Genomic DNA, 17,097 nt, shown 5'->3' on the forward strand with positions numbered 1-17,097 from the left:
GGAGCCCGGGGTAGTAGCCTCTCTGCAGAGCAGAGCCTAGGGCCCAGAGCTGAGCCCAGGGCCCAGAGCTGAGCCCAGGGCCCAGAGCTGCCAGACTGGGCTCTCCGATCTGAGGCAACCACAGTGGGTTTCCTGGGGCTCCTGAACTTCAGGGAGCCCCTGTTGCTACCACTGGGGGAGCAGGAAGTCACTGAGCTATGAGAATAAAGACCAGTTGGGGCCCTGTGCAGCTTTAGGGCAGATTTCTATTTCCCCTCACAGTAGAGAAGCAGACTCCAAACTGCATTCAAATACAATGCAGTCCCCAGCACGGAAGAAATGAACCCTTTAAATCTTCAGGCCTTCACACTGTACCCTCCCCTGCTGCTCTCAGGCTCACAGAAGCCTTTTGTTATAGTCCCAGGAATGTGTACTTCATAGAGAAAGCATGGTTCTGTGGTTGCTGTGAACGAATACCAAAGGCGGGTGGTGAGAAACCAGTCTCTGATAGGATCCTCTGGCCAGTCTGGTGGCAGCCCACTTTGGGGAAAACACGGAGGTCTGCCAGGGACCACAGGGGATCCCACAACCCCAGTGCTCTCTCCAAAGTCTCAGGTGGAGGGGCAGGAAACAGCCCTGACGAAAATTGGTGTGAGTGAGTACGGGGGCGCAGTGAAAGAGGCCGTGCTGGCCTAGTAGCTGGGACTAGTTTGGGGGATACCTAAAACGATTCCCATATCATTCCCTAAGGGAACGCATGCAGGAAATGGGCGGACAGCTCACTGTGCTGGAGGGTAACAGGGGACAGCCAACAAGGAAGGACTCAGAGGAAGGGTCCTGGCGCGGATCTTCACCAGCCTTCTGCCACGAGGCAAGATTTGTGCAAAAGTCATGTGAAGAGTGTGTGCACAGTCCACTCCATAAGAGAGGGTGTGTCTGACAGTAAGGAAAGAGTAAAAAGGGAGGAGAGCTCCCTATAAACGAACACCTTGTTACGTGTAAAATATTTTTAAATGCCAGACAATTTCAGGTAGAAGAAAGCCATGGCTTAAAATGAGCTGGATCAGGATATTTCTTACGGTCACCTGCAATGATTGCAAAGTGATGTTTTCGGACAGAGTATGGCTTCTGCAAAATTCTAAAGCTGGCAACTCAGTTCAGCTTTCCCGTGCTCTCCCCTTTTCCATCTGAGGATAGCATAAGACATCATGGGAGAAGAGACTGGGCATAGGTCTTGGGGTAGGCAGCTGTGGTTTACACCCCAGGCCTGAACCCAATTCACCTATGACCAGGTGGGTCATTTAGTCTCCTGTCTCTGCTTCCTCATCTGTAAAAAGGAGATCCCAATTCCCAGGGATCGTTGTGAAAATGGTACGTGTGAAAGTGCTGGTCCTCGCGTCAGCTGATGGCGTGGTGGTTAAGGTGACTGGATCTCACATGGCTCACAGTTTGAATCTTGGAACTGGTAGCTTGAGAAACACACAGCATGTGCACATCAGAAGTGGTACCTTTTTTTTTCTTCTTTCCTTCTTAACACCTCTCCCTCCCTTCTGTGTCCCCTAGAGACCTGTATCCTGGTGATCTATGCACCCCTGCTTCCTCTCCCTACTACCACTCATTAAACCAAGGCTTCCAGAAAGGGATCTGAAAATGATGAATGTCCAGTGGGAGCTTAGTGAGCTGACCCCTGTCTAGGTGTGGTTTTTTTTAACAAAAATCCATGCTTAAGGAGCAAATTGTAAATGGTGGAAATGCAGTCACCAAAGGAAGGGCCGGGAAGTATTTTCAAAGGCAGCAAGTCTTTGCTGGAAATTGTGTAACCAGACGATAAGCAGATAAGTCCAGTGACAGGGTCACATACCGTGTTCCAAAAGACTCCGCCTCTTGGAATCATCACTGGCCTTTGCTAAATGGCCTTTCCTTTTCCGATTGATTGTTGGGACTTATATTTATAAAAACAGCATTTGTCATTTAATTTTTTTGGAGAGGTTTTTGCTATAGGGTGCGTGCGTTCGCCAGAAAGACAGAGACAGACAGAAAATAGAAATCACCCCCCAGGGGGGATGGCCATGCCACAATCCCTTCTCCTCCATTCTCCTCTCAGGATCTTGGGCACGCACACTCATGCCCAGCGTGAGTTTAAGCCACCAGGTCCGGGACTTGAACCACGGTTGACTACATGGAGTCCATGACACCAACTGGTGGTCCCAAGCATTTCTCATTTTTAGTTAGATTCTAAATGAGCTCAGTAATATAAAGACCACCAGAGCAAGAGGTAAAAGTAGAAAGGCTGGTTGAGGTTGAGCTCTTGTTACCAACAACATCCAGGTTATGATCAGAGTGGGGAAGGAAAAGAACACAAAGGGGGAAAAACCAAGAATCAGTTATTTGCTGTCTCGCCACTATGGATGTGGCATGAAGCTTTGTCTCAGTAAATGTCAGGCATCTAGGAATTTAAAGACCTTTCTTTCCTTTTTTTTTATAAAGACCTTTCTGAAAATTGGTGCTGTTTCTAAGTGGCAAGGGCTGCTTGAGAAACAGAGAGAATCTCCATCTTTAGAAGTTTCCAAGCAGACGTGGATGGCCATCCCTCAGCAATGTCACCCACAGAGACTGGACCATGACCAGGAATGTCCACCTGACCCGAGTCCTACTGTAAATCCATAAGGGCAAATAAGAAAAAAATAATGATTTCAAATCTTCCAGAATGTATAGGTTATTATTAAAGATGGACCCAATATACCTTTCCATGGTAATCCTCATTAAGAACAGAGAGGAAAATCTGACATGTGGATCTTACTAACCATGACAGTCATACTTTGTTTTAGGTTTCTGCCATAGAGTGTGTGTGGTTACTGAGGAGAGACAGAAAGAGGGAAAGTGAGAAGTCAACCCCCTCCCCCTGGTGGAGGTGATGGCCACGATGCAAGCCCTTCTCCTCCATTCTCCTCTTGGAATTTTGAGCACACAAATACATCCAGTATGACTTTCCATTCTCTGGGTACAGAGCTTAAACCACAGTCAGCCATGTGGGAATCCAGCACCTTAACCACCCTATCACCTGCTGGCCCCAGTCATACATGTTTTCAATCAATCTTACCAACTAGAATCTCAAGACACCACAGGTATGTCTTGGTATGGTCTCCTCTATTAGCATACATGTAGACTTTTTTAAGCCTCCATAACACTTAGGAGCCATGGCTGAGGGCACACAGGTACTTGGATCTCAGCTGTAGGGCCACTGATTTAGACGAAGACATTCACAAGTGCACCTTCCATTCCTAAGCCACCCCAGGCTCTTTGAAGGTCTTTGAAAATGCATTTGAATTATTGGTCTTCTGTGTTCTTTATGAAGCAAAAGTATGCTTCTCTCTATGGGTTTACAGTCAAGGGCCGTCTACATGGACTTGAGAGTTGAACTTAAACCCGAGGTGCTGTGGGTTCACTTCTGCTCTGCTGACTCTCACTCTGGGACATCGTAGTCCACAAGGAACGGGGAGAATAAAGGGTTATGTTCACAATCCATGCTTAGGACCAGCTCATCAAAGTCTTTAGGTAAAATTTCTAAGCACAAGCCAAGGTTAGGGTTTTATGGTGGGCAGGGAAACTGGGAATGTGGTGGGAATGTGGGCTTATTTATAGCTAAAGGGCTATCTGCAGATATCAATCCCTCCCAACCCAAAGTGGGATGCAGGAAGGAACTAAACTAGGGATAAAGAGCTGATTCTACTGAATTGAACATGTACTTTGAGGCATGTCTGTTTCATTAAAAAAAGTTTAAAATCCATACATGAGAAAGAAAATACACAGTTCACGGTAAACACAAATGTACCTTGGGACCAGCAGATAGCGTAATGGTTATGTAGCTGCACTCCTACGAAGGTGACCACAGTTCAAGGCCTGGACCAGGAGACTTAAAACTCACACCTGGCACATGTGCATGTGTGCCCAAAATCCCAAGAGGAGACTGGAGGAGAAGGAATTGTGGTGTGGCTAGCCCCCCGGAGGGGTGACTTCTCGCTTTTTTTCTGTCTTTCTCCGCCTGTCTGGCAAGCACACACACCCTATAGCAAAAATCTCTCAAATAAAATAAAATAAAAATAAAAAGGGAAAATAAAAATGTACCTCAAATCAAAATGTATTAATGCTTGGAAATGATCCATTATTAGGATTCTCCTTATCACTCACTTCATTAAAATAAAAAAAAATAACAGTTGATATGCTTCTATAGTTATAGCTGGATAAATTGGAAACTTAATTCCCACTTTTCTGGTTTAAGGCCATCCTTTTCCTTCTTAGATGTTCCTTTCTCAATTTTCCATTATATACCTTCAATTGCCAGGGGTTGTATGAGTTTACTACAGGGGGTGGGGGAGAAAGCACCTTCCAACAGGGCATGGTTATGCCACCATCTCTCCTCCTCCATTTTTCCATCTTGCCAGGATTTTAGGCATATACATACACTTGTCCGGAGTATATTTCTTTTCTTTTAAAGAGAGGTTTTTGCTATAGGGCACAGAGAGACAGAGAGACAGAAAGGGAGAAATCACCCCCTGGGGGGATAGCCATGCCACAGTCCCTTCTCCTCCAGTGTCCTCTTGGGATTTTGGGCACACACGCACACATGCCTGGTGCGATTTTCAGGCCATCGAGTCCAGGACTCAAACCGTGGTCAGCTATATGGGAGTCCAGCACTTTGACCACTATGCCACCTGCTAGCCCCCCCTCTATTATTTTCTTTACTGCCTGCTATTAACCTCTTCGGTGTCACTTTGCATTCCTCTATACCTTGTCAGGTAATTTTTCCTTCTTATTTTATCCCATGGGGAAAAGGGATGGAGGTTGTGGTGGATAGAATTTTGGAGAAAAATATAAAATTCACATTAAGGCTAGAGTTACTCATACAGCAATAACAATTTGTGGAGATCAAATTCCACCCCCCCCCATACCTGTCACACAGTTGAAGTTCTGGGATAAATTATCATGTAAGCTACTCTCTTATCAAATATTTGAGAACAATCACCTTTGATGGCAAAAAATGATTCACACTGAAAAAGTCTATGAGTGCCTTGTAGGTATTCATTTTCAAGGGAATTGTATGCTTCTTCTTCACAATGCCTTTATTGATTTATGGGTATGTGGATTGCTGATGATCACTGGGACGGCGGGGGGGAAAAAGCAAGATATGAAAGATAAAAGTATATGCTCCTATTACTTTAGAAGAATGTCTAAGGTGCAAAAACGTAGGTCTAGTAACTGGCTTGTCAAATTTGAGAAGTAATTCCTATCGCTGCAAAATTTCTTGGGGTAAGAGAAGGTGATCTGGTACCACCTATATATATATATATATATATTTATTTTAGTTCCAAAAAGGAAATACAGTTACTGAATCCAATCAAATGTCCACTGCCCCAGCACCAAAGACACGTCTAGACAGGTGTGTCCTGTTTCCTTGTGAGAAGGTGGTGGGTTAAATAGAACCATTTAGGTAAAGCCTTCCTCTTTAAATATACGTCGTTGTTGCCAGTGAATAAAACCTAAAGGTGGTTATTTGGTTGGTCTTTACATAATTATTTTACTATGAGACCGCCCCTTTCCTGCTCATCCACTTTGCTACAGGCTCAGAAATGTAAAAGCAAATAAAACAAACTTTTTTTATCTCCCAGAGTCTCTTTTATAGGCCACTTAGAGCTACAACATTAGCTGTTGCCACCAGAAATCCTGCTTTCCCTTGTGCTGTCCCTTCCTGTCTCCCAGCTCTGCAGAGCCGGCTCCTAGGAACACAGGCCTAGAAGACAAAGGAGTCGGCCCTGTGGGGTCCAGCCGCCTTACCCTGCACCACCTTGTCTCCAGGGAAGGTGTGTCTGAAACCAGCCCCAGGGTGCAGCCAGGCTACACCACCAGAGGCCGGTTTCAGTGTTTCTTTCCCTCCTCGTGCGACCACCAAGACCAGGTTCAGATTTGATGGGAAAGAGAACCAGAGTGTGAATTAAACAAACTTTTATTTTTGAGTTTTCATGGTACAGTGGTCAACCTCATCTCTTTAAGCCTCACCTGCTCACTGTCTGATGGGCCCTGAAAACTTAAAGCTCTCTGTCCAGAGCCACTGTTTCCTAACTGGAAAGAAGCCTGACCATGTGTGTGTTAACTCTAAGCCAATGTGGGGCTGGTAGGTGGTGTGGAGGTTAAGGCAGCTGGATCCCACATGGTTGACTGTGCAGTTCGAATCATGGGCTTGGTGGCTTGAAAATCACGTTGGCACACGTGCATATGTGCCCAAAATCCTGAGAGGAGAATGTAGAAAAAGGGATTGTAATGTGGCCATCCCTCCTGGGGTGGGGGGGGGATTTCTTGCTTTCCTTCTCTATCTCTGTCTGTCTCTCTGATGAGCATATGCGCCCCGTTGCAAAAAGTTAAAAAAAATAATCCAGTGTGGATATATCTGTATTTTATTCACTCGACTAGTTGTCTTTACTACTACATATTTCTACATGTGTTAAATAAAAAGTGATGCTGAAATAGACTCTGAAAACCCATCTACTCTCTAGTGTGCATTTACTCTCTTTGAAATTCTTTTAAGATCAAAATTAAGTAGGTGCCTGCTCGGCTACCACTTACAACCGCAAGTATTATATAATCATTTCCACAGAGCTGTAAAAAGCAACACGATTCCTTCTAATCACAATTGCATGTGAACCACACTGCCTTTTCATGGGTTGTTTTACAACATAAATGCACCTGGCAATCTGAAATTTGTAGGTCTCAGGATCTGTCTGCACCTAAAACTCCAGAAGGAATTCTAAAACCCCAAGACAATTGTCCAGTGTGACAACTCTGTCTGCTTAGACTGGGGAACATCGTCACTGAGACCTATTAAAAGTTACTGCTTTCATGAAATGTCGAGTGAGTCTGGAAATGACAGTTCCTGAGTTAAGGCTCACTCCCAGACCTGGAGCATGAGGTCACAGCGTTGAGCTTACCAGTTTCATTGGCGCTGACTAGAAACAGGCCAAATACACACCATGTACCAGGGTACTCTGAAAAGTTCGTGGAGGTCCAGACTCATAGTGCAGTGGTTAGGAAGCCGGATCGCACGCATCCAACTCTGGTTCGTATCCCAGGCCTGCAGCAGCTTGGGAAATATGCCAGGCACATGCACATGCTCCATACTCTGATGGGATGGAAAATGGAGGAAAAAGGTGTGACCACACCCCATTCCCCATTGGAGGTAGTTTCTCTTTCTCTCTCTCTTACTTGAAAGCACACAATGCCTCTGACCAAAAATTATGGGAAAATGGAATAAAAATACAAGTTTATACGCGCCCTATAGCAAAAAATCCTCTCAAAAAAAAAAGTTTATTTTTGTACAAAAAAAGGGTGAAATCCTTGCATATTTTTTTCACAATATGCATTTTGCATGACCTTTTTGAAGGTTCGTACATACACAGAATTCAAGAGATCGATTTATCCCTACACTGAAGGTGCAACTGCTTGGAGAATTCTTTAAAATAATAAATATGTTACAATTCAAATAAACTGTATTAAAACTTGGGCCAGCAGGTGGGGTGGAGGTTAAGGTGCTGGATCCCACATGGCTGACTATGCAGTTTGAGTCTCAGATCCAGCAGCTTGAAAAACACGTGTGTGCATGCCCAAAATCAAGACAGGAAAATGAAGGAGAAGGGGTGGTAGTGTGGCCATCCCCCCAGGAGATAATTTCTCATTTTGATTTTCTCTGTTTCTCTCTTAAAAAAAAAAAATCAGGAAACATTTTTTTTTTTTAATAGAAAAACCTAGAACTTCATTAACAGCTTAAATTGCATAAGGCAAAGGTTAAGGGCAGAAATGGGGAATATCCATCTCTTCCTGGTGCCCACTTCCTTCACAGAAACCAACTGACAAGCTCATTAAAGCTCCACACAGTAGTCCCTTTCTGGGATAGTGAGAATACTGGTCTATGCATTCTTTTCCTCTAACCTTTATACTATCTTACAAGCCCACCATTGTCTGGGTGTGGACAATTGAAACTTCCCTGTAACTAGACTTTTGGGTCCCAGAACAAGGCCTCTCAACTGTTTCTGACTTCATACCTTTCACTCAGCTGATGGCGAAGATTATTCCTCAACCTGACATTTTGATTATACTGTGCTTTTTCTGAGCAGCTGTGGTGACTTGTCATTGTCCGAGAAGATCGAATTCAGCAAACAACTGTGACAGTTTTCAGTCAATATAGTATACACATGATGTCGTTTAATGCCCACAACTCTATGAAATAGATATTACAGTGCCTGGTTTATAAAAGTACCAAAGGTTTGCGAGGTCTGTGGTTACGTGGACAAGGCTGCTTGGTGTTTTGAGGATAAAGGACAAAACCTTTAACACGACTGTCTCATGCTATATCACCATCTTTGCCTCCTGCAATTCTCTCTTTTTTTAAAAAAGAAAATTTGCCAGAGGGCCCATGCACTTGCCAGAGAAAGACAGACAGAGACAGAGGGGGAGGGAGAGGGAAACAAAGCACTCTCCATGGTGCACCATCATGCCTCAATCCCTTCCCCTCCTTTTCTCTATCCTCTCAGGATCTGGGGCAAACATGCACAGGTCGCTATGTTTTTTGTTTTGTTTTTTTTTAGGTTTTTGCCATATGGCACATGCACTTGCCAGAGAGAGGGAGAGAGAGAAAGACACTGAGAGGAATAGTGAGAAATCACCTCTCCTCCAGGGAAGATGGCCGCAATGCAACCTCTTTTCTCCTATTCTCCTCCTGGGATTTTGAGCACATATGCACATGGATGTGATGTGATCTTTAAGCTGCCAGGTTCAGTACTTAGACTGTGCTTAGCCATGTGGGAGTCCAGTGCCTTAACTACCACACCACAGGATGGACTTGCCTGGCGTGGTTTCTTTTTAGCTGTGAAAACCAGGATTTTAACCATGCAGTCAGCCATGTGGGATCTGGCTCCCTTAATTACTAGGCCACAGAGCCAGCTCTGCCTCCTGTAATTCCATAATCTTTTGATTTTCCATAGCAAAGTCACCAAATGCCCATTTGTGCTGCCTTTCCATTTCTTGTGAAACAAATCCTACTCCAGTCTCGGGACCTTCACATACCCTATGTCCCCTTCCCAGAAATAATCCTCTTATCTGACTAACTCTTACTATGCTTTTAAAAGTCTCCTCTGGCCATGGAGTAGGTCAGATCCTTGCATTTCACACTTTCAAAGTAACTAACGCTGCCAGGTCAATGCTTTTACCTCATGCGTAACTGAATACATGAGAAATATCTTGTCTGTCTCTGTTACTATCTGAGATCCCTCTAAGCCACCTAGAGGAATACGAAAGGTACAAAGCCACCAGGAGACTAAATGGCAGAGGAAGCAATGGAAGTTGAGAGAGAGAGACACCAAATTTGGAGGCAAGAAAGCAGATAGACATTTGGTGTAAACTTAGTGTTAAAGCTGAACGCCATCTGCCTACAGAGGAGATACCAAAAAACAAGCTGGTTTTCCTAAAACAACCTCAAATAACCTCAGAATCTGGGAGTTCCAAGTACCCCCTGGAAGCAGGAGAGGAACAGGGGAGGTTAACAGCAAAAGGTGGATGTCCCTATCCCATCCTCCCCAGTCCAGTGACTGCTTCCCTTGGCAGGGGATTGGATATTTATTTGATGGAACTGGGTCGATGCAGAGAGCCCCAGATCTAGGAGAGAGCAAGGGGGAGGAACCCTGGAATATATGGAATCCAGTGGAAATCTCTGTGATGAATGGTAGAAGCTGAGGCCCCTTTCATAAGGCCTTCAAAGGAGACTATAGGATTTCTTTGAGGGCAGACTCCTAAGTCTTGCCCCAGAGCCAGGACTTCTGGAGTCCTGTGTGAGACAGCAAGGCTCCTACCCAATTACACTACAGGGAATTGCTTCTAGCCCTCTGCATTCAGAACAGCCATTGGGAACAGGCACCTAAGGGTCATCGCCCAGCTAAAAAGAAATGACAGATCAGAAGGTGAAAATCGTTAAGAAGGAAAATAATGCAGTGTCAAGGGGATGGAGAGTAAAGAAGGCACCATTTGGATAGAGCGGTTTCAGGGATGTTTCTCTACAGAGGTAGTATTTAAGCAGACATCTGGGCAAGGTGAGGGATAGTGATACGACAATATCTGGAGGAAGAGCTGTATGGGCAGGAGGACAGCCAGTGCAAAGGCCCTGAGGTAGGAGCATAATCGGAGTGTTCCTGGAACAGCGAGAAGACCCAGATGGCTGAAGAAGAATGAGCCGCACAAAAGATGACTGAGGAGGAAGGTGAGGTTTGCAGGGTTTATAGGAGCCGGATGATACAGGGCCTGGCAGTTTACACAGAGAACTCAGCATGTTTCTACGTGTGACTGGAAGCCAGCGGACGTTTTGGTGTCGGAAGTAACATGTCTGATTGACATTCCACAAGATGATGCTGGTTGCTATGTGGACTGCATGACGGCGTGAATTCCATGGTAAGCGCCCATCTCCCTCCTTCACTGTTAGCAGCAGGAAGGCAGGAGCTGTATCTGTTTTGGTCACCGGTATATCCTCACATCTCACAGTATACAGTAGTCACACAATAAATATCTGTTAAAAGAATTTATGGAACAGCAAAATAGAACAAGAAATCAGATCAGAGTCCCAAAGTCCTTCTACAACACTAACAGACTTCCAAAAAATATAATGATACCTAGCAGAGTCCTAAGGAATTGTAATATAATTTGGAGAAGACCGTGAGATGATGACGGTGATGATGATGACCAGAATGACAATAGTGATAATACAGGCTGAGCTTCCCTAGTCCCAAATCTGAAATGCTCCCAAATCTGAACTTGGTGAGCGCTTTCACACCTGACTTCACACTGCAATACAAGGGCCAGCAAGTGGCATGGTAGTTAAGATCTGGACTCCCACCTGGTGGAGACTGGCTTGAGTCCCAGACCCTGCGGATTGAAAATCAAACCAGGTGTGTGGGCATATCCATGCCCAAAATCCAAGGAGGAGAAGGGAAGAGAGGGATTGCGGCACGGCCATTTCCCTGGGGGTTGATCTCTCACTTTCTTTCTCTCTCTCTCTCTGTATTTCCTTAGTGAGGGCACATGCTCTGTAGCACACACACACAAAAAGGTAATCATATTGCAGACTATTTAAACAGATCCTATTCTCAATCTTCTTCCAACTGCCCAAACTAAATCACCGTTTTGCATTTTCATATATAAAGCTTATCCCAAGGCATTCTTAGAAAAATACTTTTCCTAGCCTATGTAAGTACATTACATGAAACCTTGATAATTGGTAACTCACTGTTTTAAGATCGATACTCACTTTGTATGAAGACTGCTTACTCTTACAAAGAAGTTGAAGAATTCAAAATTTTCACATGTTCTAAGTCCAATAATGTGCTCCCTTTGGGTTTTTATGGCTCATTCCTTCAAAAAGCATGTACTGGGACTGTTTGCCAAAAATCATAAAATACTGTGCATACAAAGAGGAAAGCCGTTTCTGTCTTTTAGAAGTCTAACAGGCAGGCTTCTCGCTGTCCACCTATTTCTTCCTGGTTAATTACCATTTCTTGGGACCAGCAGATGGCATAATGGCCATGTTGCTGGACGCCCATGTAGTCGACCACGGTTCGAGGCCTGAACATAGTGGCTTAAAACTCACGCAGGGCACATGTGTGTGCATGCTCCCAATAGCAAAAAACCTCTCCAAAAAAATTTTATATATATATATATACACACACACATATACACACCATTTTTTTCATGCTCACCCAATTTGCAATGTGGACCAGGACACAAAACCCCACGTGAAGATAATGCTTCCAATCTACTGATTTATCCTGATGCTGAAATGACTATTTTCTGTAAACAAAGTGAGACAACACCAAACTGTGGCAGAACTTTGGAGAGACTGAAGCTTCCGTCAGATCTGGTGCATCTCATGAGGAAAGGTTATGCTAACCCATACACCAGGAAACACACACCTATTTAAAAACTTGCAGAGAAATGGACTTGGGGCGAAATGAGCTATTAAAAGATGTCATTCAAGTATCTGCCTGCCTATATGAAAACAAAGAAGCTGGGGGTCAATTATTTTTATCATCCAAGGGCAGGCCAATAGTAACAAGCTTGTAGGTCACTGGGGAAAAGTCATACTAATTAGGAGACCACATTTTTCAGCTATGAGCCGGGCTCTGAGAGCTGCTAGGGGAACCTATAAAATCCCTAACCCTGGACATAGTCAAAGCCGAGTTCAATCCTAAGGGATGATTTAGGAATAATTATCTTTGCTCAAGTGCCGGCAAACAACAAAATAATCCACCAGAGGGCCAGACTAGGGCAAGGGATTGTAAAGCCTGCTTGAGAATTCTGGGCTGTGGCCTAAGAACAGTTGTCCTGGGATGTACGGGCCAGGTGATTTACACCCGTGGTTCTGTGAACCACAGTGCACATGTAGTCAACCATATCCGACAAGGACAAGGGTTAATTAAATTCCCAGTTCATAAATGACAGCTGAAAATAAATGTTTGATGTGCTCGTAAATCCACAGCACTGAAGAGTAACAGGAATAAGCTGAAAACGATGTAGGAAGAATCAGGCCCAGAACCTTCGGATGGTTTCCAGAGCCCTAAGTCCATGGAGATACCATTCTTGTTAGAAACCTATACCGCCCGTGTAACCATGAGGGCTGATGGAGAACTTGCAGATCACAGCTGCAGTATTTAGCTTCTGGAAAGTACCACCCAAGTGAGACGCTTGAGGCTTCTGTACACTTGCACTTTCTCATCCTCCCAGACTTTGGAAAAGCAGGGAGGGACCACTCCACCCCTGGTTGAGGCTGATGTCTGAAGGCTTTAAGTGGTTCTCGTTATCAGCCCCCGGCAGTGGCCTACCCGACAGGAAGTTTCCCCAGAGTTTCCAACACAGGAAATTTCCTGGGAGGAAGCCCTTACTGCACAAACAAAGAGTTCCTCAGCCCCTCACAGAAACTAGCAACGGCTGAGGCAAGTGGGGAGAAGGGTTGGTGGATGTGATCAGGGGTGGAAGGTGGTGGGAGCTGAGGGCCAGCAGCATAGGCAGACATGGAGGGGAACAAAGAAGTTCTTTTACTTCCCTTGGCCATGGGTTTGTCAGCAAATTGCTTACTCACTGGCACATGCTGGCTTTCACTCCTTGCGAGCAGCTTCCCTGGGCCAGACTGAGCTTGGGAGAACGCTCAGTGTAGGTGCAGGTTCTCTGGTCAACCTTCACCCTAAACCTCTCTGGGTCTGTGCTCATCTGTACACCAAGGGGCATTGCGATGACAAAGCGAGATAGATTACAACATCATGTTAATACAAACAGGCTGTAAGGTATGTAAGATGCTACTAGTTTAACCAAAAAAATACTCTACTTTTTTTTTTTTTTTTTTTTAATTTTTGCTATAGGACACATGGAGAGAAACTGAGAAATTGCCCTCAGCCCCCAAGGGGGATTAGCCAGGCTGAATCCCTTCCCCATTCTCCTCTTGAGATTTCTGGGCATGCACGCACATGCACCTGGTGTGCTATTCAGCCACCAGATCTGAGACTTGAACCCCTCTGTCAGCCATGTGGGATCCAGCCACCATAACTTCCATGCCACCTGCTGGTCTAACAGTACTTTCATTATAGCAAATGCCTGTATGACAGTATGCTACCTAAAGGGGAGTCCAGAATTTCCCTTGAAGAATGATTCTATTTCTCAGGCTTTGTCAAGACCACTCAAATTGAATGGAGCACGAGCTCTCCTTCAGCTCACCAGAACGCTGCAGAAATGGAACGTTCTGATTACTTGAATTTTTTGGTCAGATCGAATTTATTAAACAACCTGTTATTTTTCCAACTATAGCAAATATTTATAGCCAGAGTTGCCTATGAACTAAATAAGACAGCTTAATTTTTTTTTTTAATTTTTCCTTTTTATTCTAAGGTCTAAGGTTGGGATTTATAAAAAATCATCAATGAGACTTACTTTGTCCTCTTACAGTCAATCTGTTTCTTCACTCACACATTTGCCACCCTGATCCTGAAAGTCTCATCAGGATAATGTAGAGAAGACCTGAGAAGAAGGCTGGCCCCGTAGGACAGCCCGTACGCACAGTGAGAGAAAGTCGGACCTACATGGCTGTCTATGGTCAAATCTCAGCCTTGGCAGGTGGAAAAACTCAGAGGGACATAAACCCCTAAAGGGAAGAAGAAATGGAGGAGAAAGGATTGAGACATGACTACACCGCATTCCAGAAAGCTTTCTTTTTCTTTCTGTACTGAGTGCATACACCTTCTGGCACTTAATAAAAAATGAAAAATGTCACATGGGATGAGTAACGACAAATTTTTTTTTGAGAGTTTTTTGTTTGTTTGTTTGTTTGCTATAGGGCGTGTGCGCTCACCAGAAAGACAGAGAGAGACGGAGACAGAAAGTGAGAAATCACCCCCCCAGAGGGATGGGCACGCTGCAATCCCTTCTCCTCCATTCTCCTCTCGGGATCCTGGGCACACACGCACACGTGCCTGGCACGAGTTTAAGCCACTGGGTCCAGGACTTGAACTGCAGTCGACGACATGGGAGTCCAGTGACATAGCCATTATGCTACCTGCTGGTCTCCAAAAGACTATTTTTAATGATCACAGCTTACTTTTCATTCCACCTGTCTTTTTGCCTATATTATAAAAACCATGATGTATACTCTTTAAAGAGTAGGCAAACCTAATGTTATTCTAGAAAACCGTCAGAAAATGTTTGCTACACAATATTCTCACTTTTTAATTCTTTCCAGTGAAGAACTGGTTTCATTATCTTGAAGAATATTTTAAAATTTGTGACAACATGGATGAAACTGAGGGGCATTATGCTAAATAAGCAGATACAGTAAGAAAAACATCACGTGATTTCACTTACATGTGAGTCTAAAAATAAACTCAGAAGCAGAGAGTAGAATGGTGGTTACTCTGAGTTGGGGAACAGGGGCCGAGGGAATAGGATCGAAGGCAACAAAATTTCAATTTGGCAGGAGAAATAAGTTCAGAAGATTTTTTGTGTAACAAGGTGACTATAGTGTTATACATACTTGAACATTACTAAGAGTGGTTTTTTTTTTTTTTAAAGAATTACTTATTTGGGGGACCAGTAGTTAGCGTAATGGCTATGTCGCTGAACTCCCATGTAGTTGACCGCGGTTTGCGTACCCGACCTGGTGGCTTAAAACTCACACCGAGCGTGTGTGCGTGCGTGCCCAAGATCCCTAAAGAGAATGGAGGAGAAGGGATTGTGGTGTGGCTATCCCCCTGGGGGGGGATTTCTCACTTTCTGTTTCTCTGTCTCTCTCTGTCTGTCTGGCAAGTGCATATGCCCATAGCAAAAACCTCTCAAAAAATTACTTATTTTTAATTTTATTTATAATTATTGTTATTATTTTTTCAATTTGCTAGAGGGCTCGTGTGTTCACTAGACAGAGACAGACAGAGAGAAAGTGAGAAAGCAAGCCGCCAGGTCTGAGTCCAGCACTTCAACCACCATGCTACTTGCTGACCCCAAGAGAGTAGATTTTAAATGCTCTGCCCACACACACACAGATACGTTAATCAGCTTGACCTGGCCATGCCACAATGGATACATATACAAAACCTCATAAATATATACACTTTTGATTTGTTGATTTAAAAATTAATCAATTAAAATTTTAATTAAATTTGAACCCCCTTTTTCAGGGGTGAAAACACACACACACCATACAGTCTATAGGACTTGTGGACACATGTTTTAATAACAACAAAGAACATTCAGTATGGTTGGTAAGGTGTTGGACAACATAGTATCATTAGTCCCTGTTGTTAAAGGCCTCCCTGGAGCCTTTTCCCTAAAATCAATATGACTCCACTTCACAAGCATTTCTTTATTTAGTTTTTTGCCATAGGTCACAGGCACTTGCCGGAGAGAGACAGAGAAAGACAGAGAGAGGGAAAGACAAATTACTACCTAGGGAGTATGGCCATAGCACAATTCCTTTTCCACCAGGTTCTTCTCAGGATTTGGGGCATGCATGCACACGGGCCCACCGTGACTTTCAAGTTGCCGGGTCCAGAGTGTGAACTACTGGTGGCCATGTGGGAGTCCAGTGCCTTAATCACCATGCCACCTACTGGCCCCTCACAAACGTTTATAAGTACATATTATGCGGTAGACCTGGCCCCTTCCTCAAGGAGTCACTTTCTAGCAGGTAGTGTAGACACACAAGTAACTATAGTACAGCAGGAAGTTTGTGGGCAGTGCTCAGCCCTGGATACCCACAGGACATGGTCATTAGCACAGAGTGACAGGGACGGGAAGGGAGGTGGAGGGAGCAGTACTGGATACTCTTGGGTGCCCCCGAAAATGGCTGGGGATATTGTTCAGTCTTCAGATGACCACTCCCCTCTTCTGCTCTTGCTGTCGGTCCCCAGGCACATATATTCTTAAATGTAACCTTCCACCAACCTGAGACTTACATTCCGAAACTCAAGACATAGGCCCTGCTGGTCAGAGGGACCCCATGAAGCAGTGAGTGAAGGCTGTAAAGAAACAGGCAGTCAGACACAAAGTAGAAGCCCCGGCAAAGCTTCCTTGAACACTGATCACAGAAACTGAGGGTAAAAGGATCCTCAAAGCCTTTCCTCTGACTCTAGCTACAACTACACCCTAGTAATTGCCAACCCAATTGCAATGACAGGCTCCAGGGGAAATATCTCAAAAACCTTTGTGTATACTTCAGGTGGAGTGCTTTGCTACACTTATCTGATTTAAATCTCCTACCAATCCCAAGGGGGGAAATTTTCTTATTCCTCAGGTTAGATAAAGGAATTAAATGCAGAGAGATGTAGTGACTACCTATGGTTACACACCTAACTAGAGCCCCGTCATCAGTTTTGGTTCTGAAATTCCAAGTCTCACCATCTTACTTCTCTATTATAGGATCACAGAAATTTCCCTGTGGAGAGGGACCCAGCTCTGCCATGAAGTCCACTCAGGGCTGGAAAGTTTGGGGCTCAATGGGAAGAGTATGAGGCACTAACCCAGACTTCATTCCAGAATGGCGTGGTAGGGAAA

The 17,097-nt window shown here is 44.4% G+C and overlaps 1 protein-coding gene and 1 pseudogene across 2 annotated transcripts in view; both read right to left on the bottom strand.

The window, feature by feature from the left end:
• The window catches only part of ETV6 (ETS variant transcription factor 6), a 286,904-nt gene that overhangs the window by 87,152 nt on the left and 182,655 nt on the right, over positions 1 to 17,097 (bottom strand). The gene's annotated exons all lie outside the window — the stretch shown is intronic.
• On the bottom strand, positions 5,838 to 5,965 carry LOC114005386 (uncharacterized; annotated as a pseudogene).

The sequence above is a fragment of the Tupaia chinensis genome, unplaced genomic scaffold (assembly GCF_000334495.1).
Source record: "Tupaia chinensis unplaced genomic scaffold, TupChi_1.0 Scaffold143728_1, whole genome shotgun sequence".
NCBI lineage: Eukaryota > Metazoa > Chordata > Mammalia > Scandentia > Tupaiidae > Tupaia > Tupaia belangeri.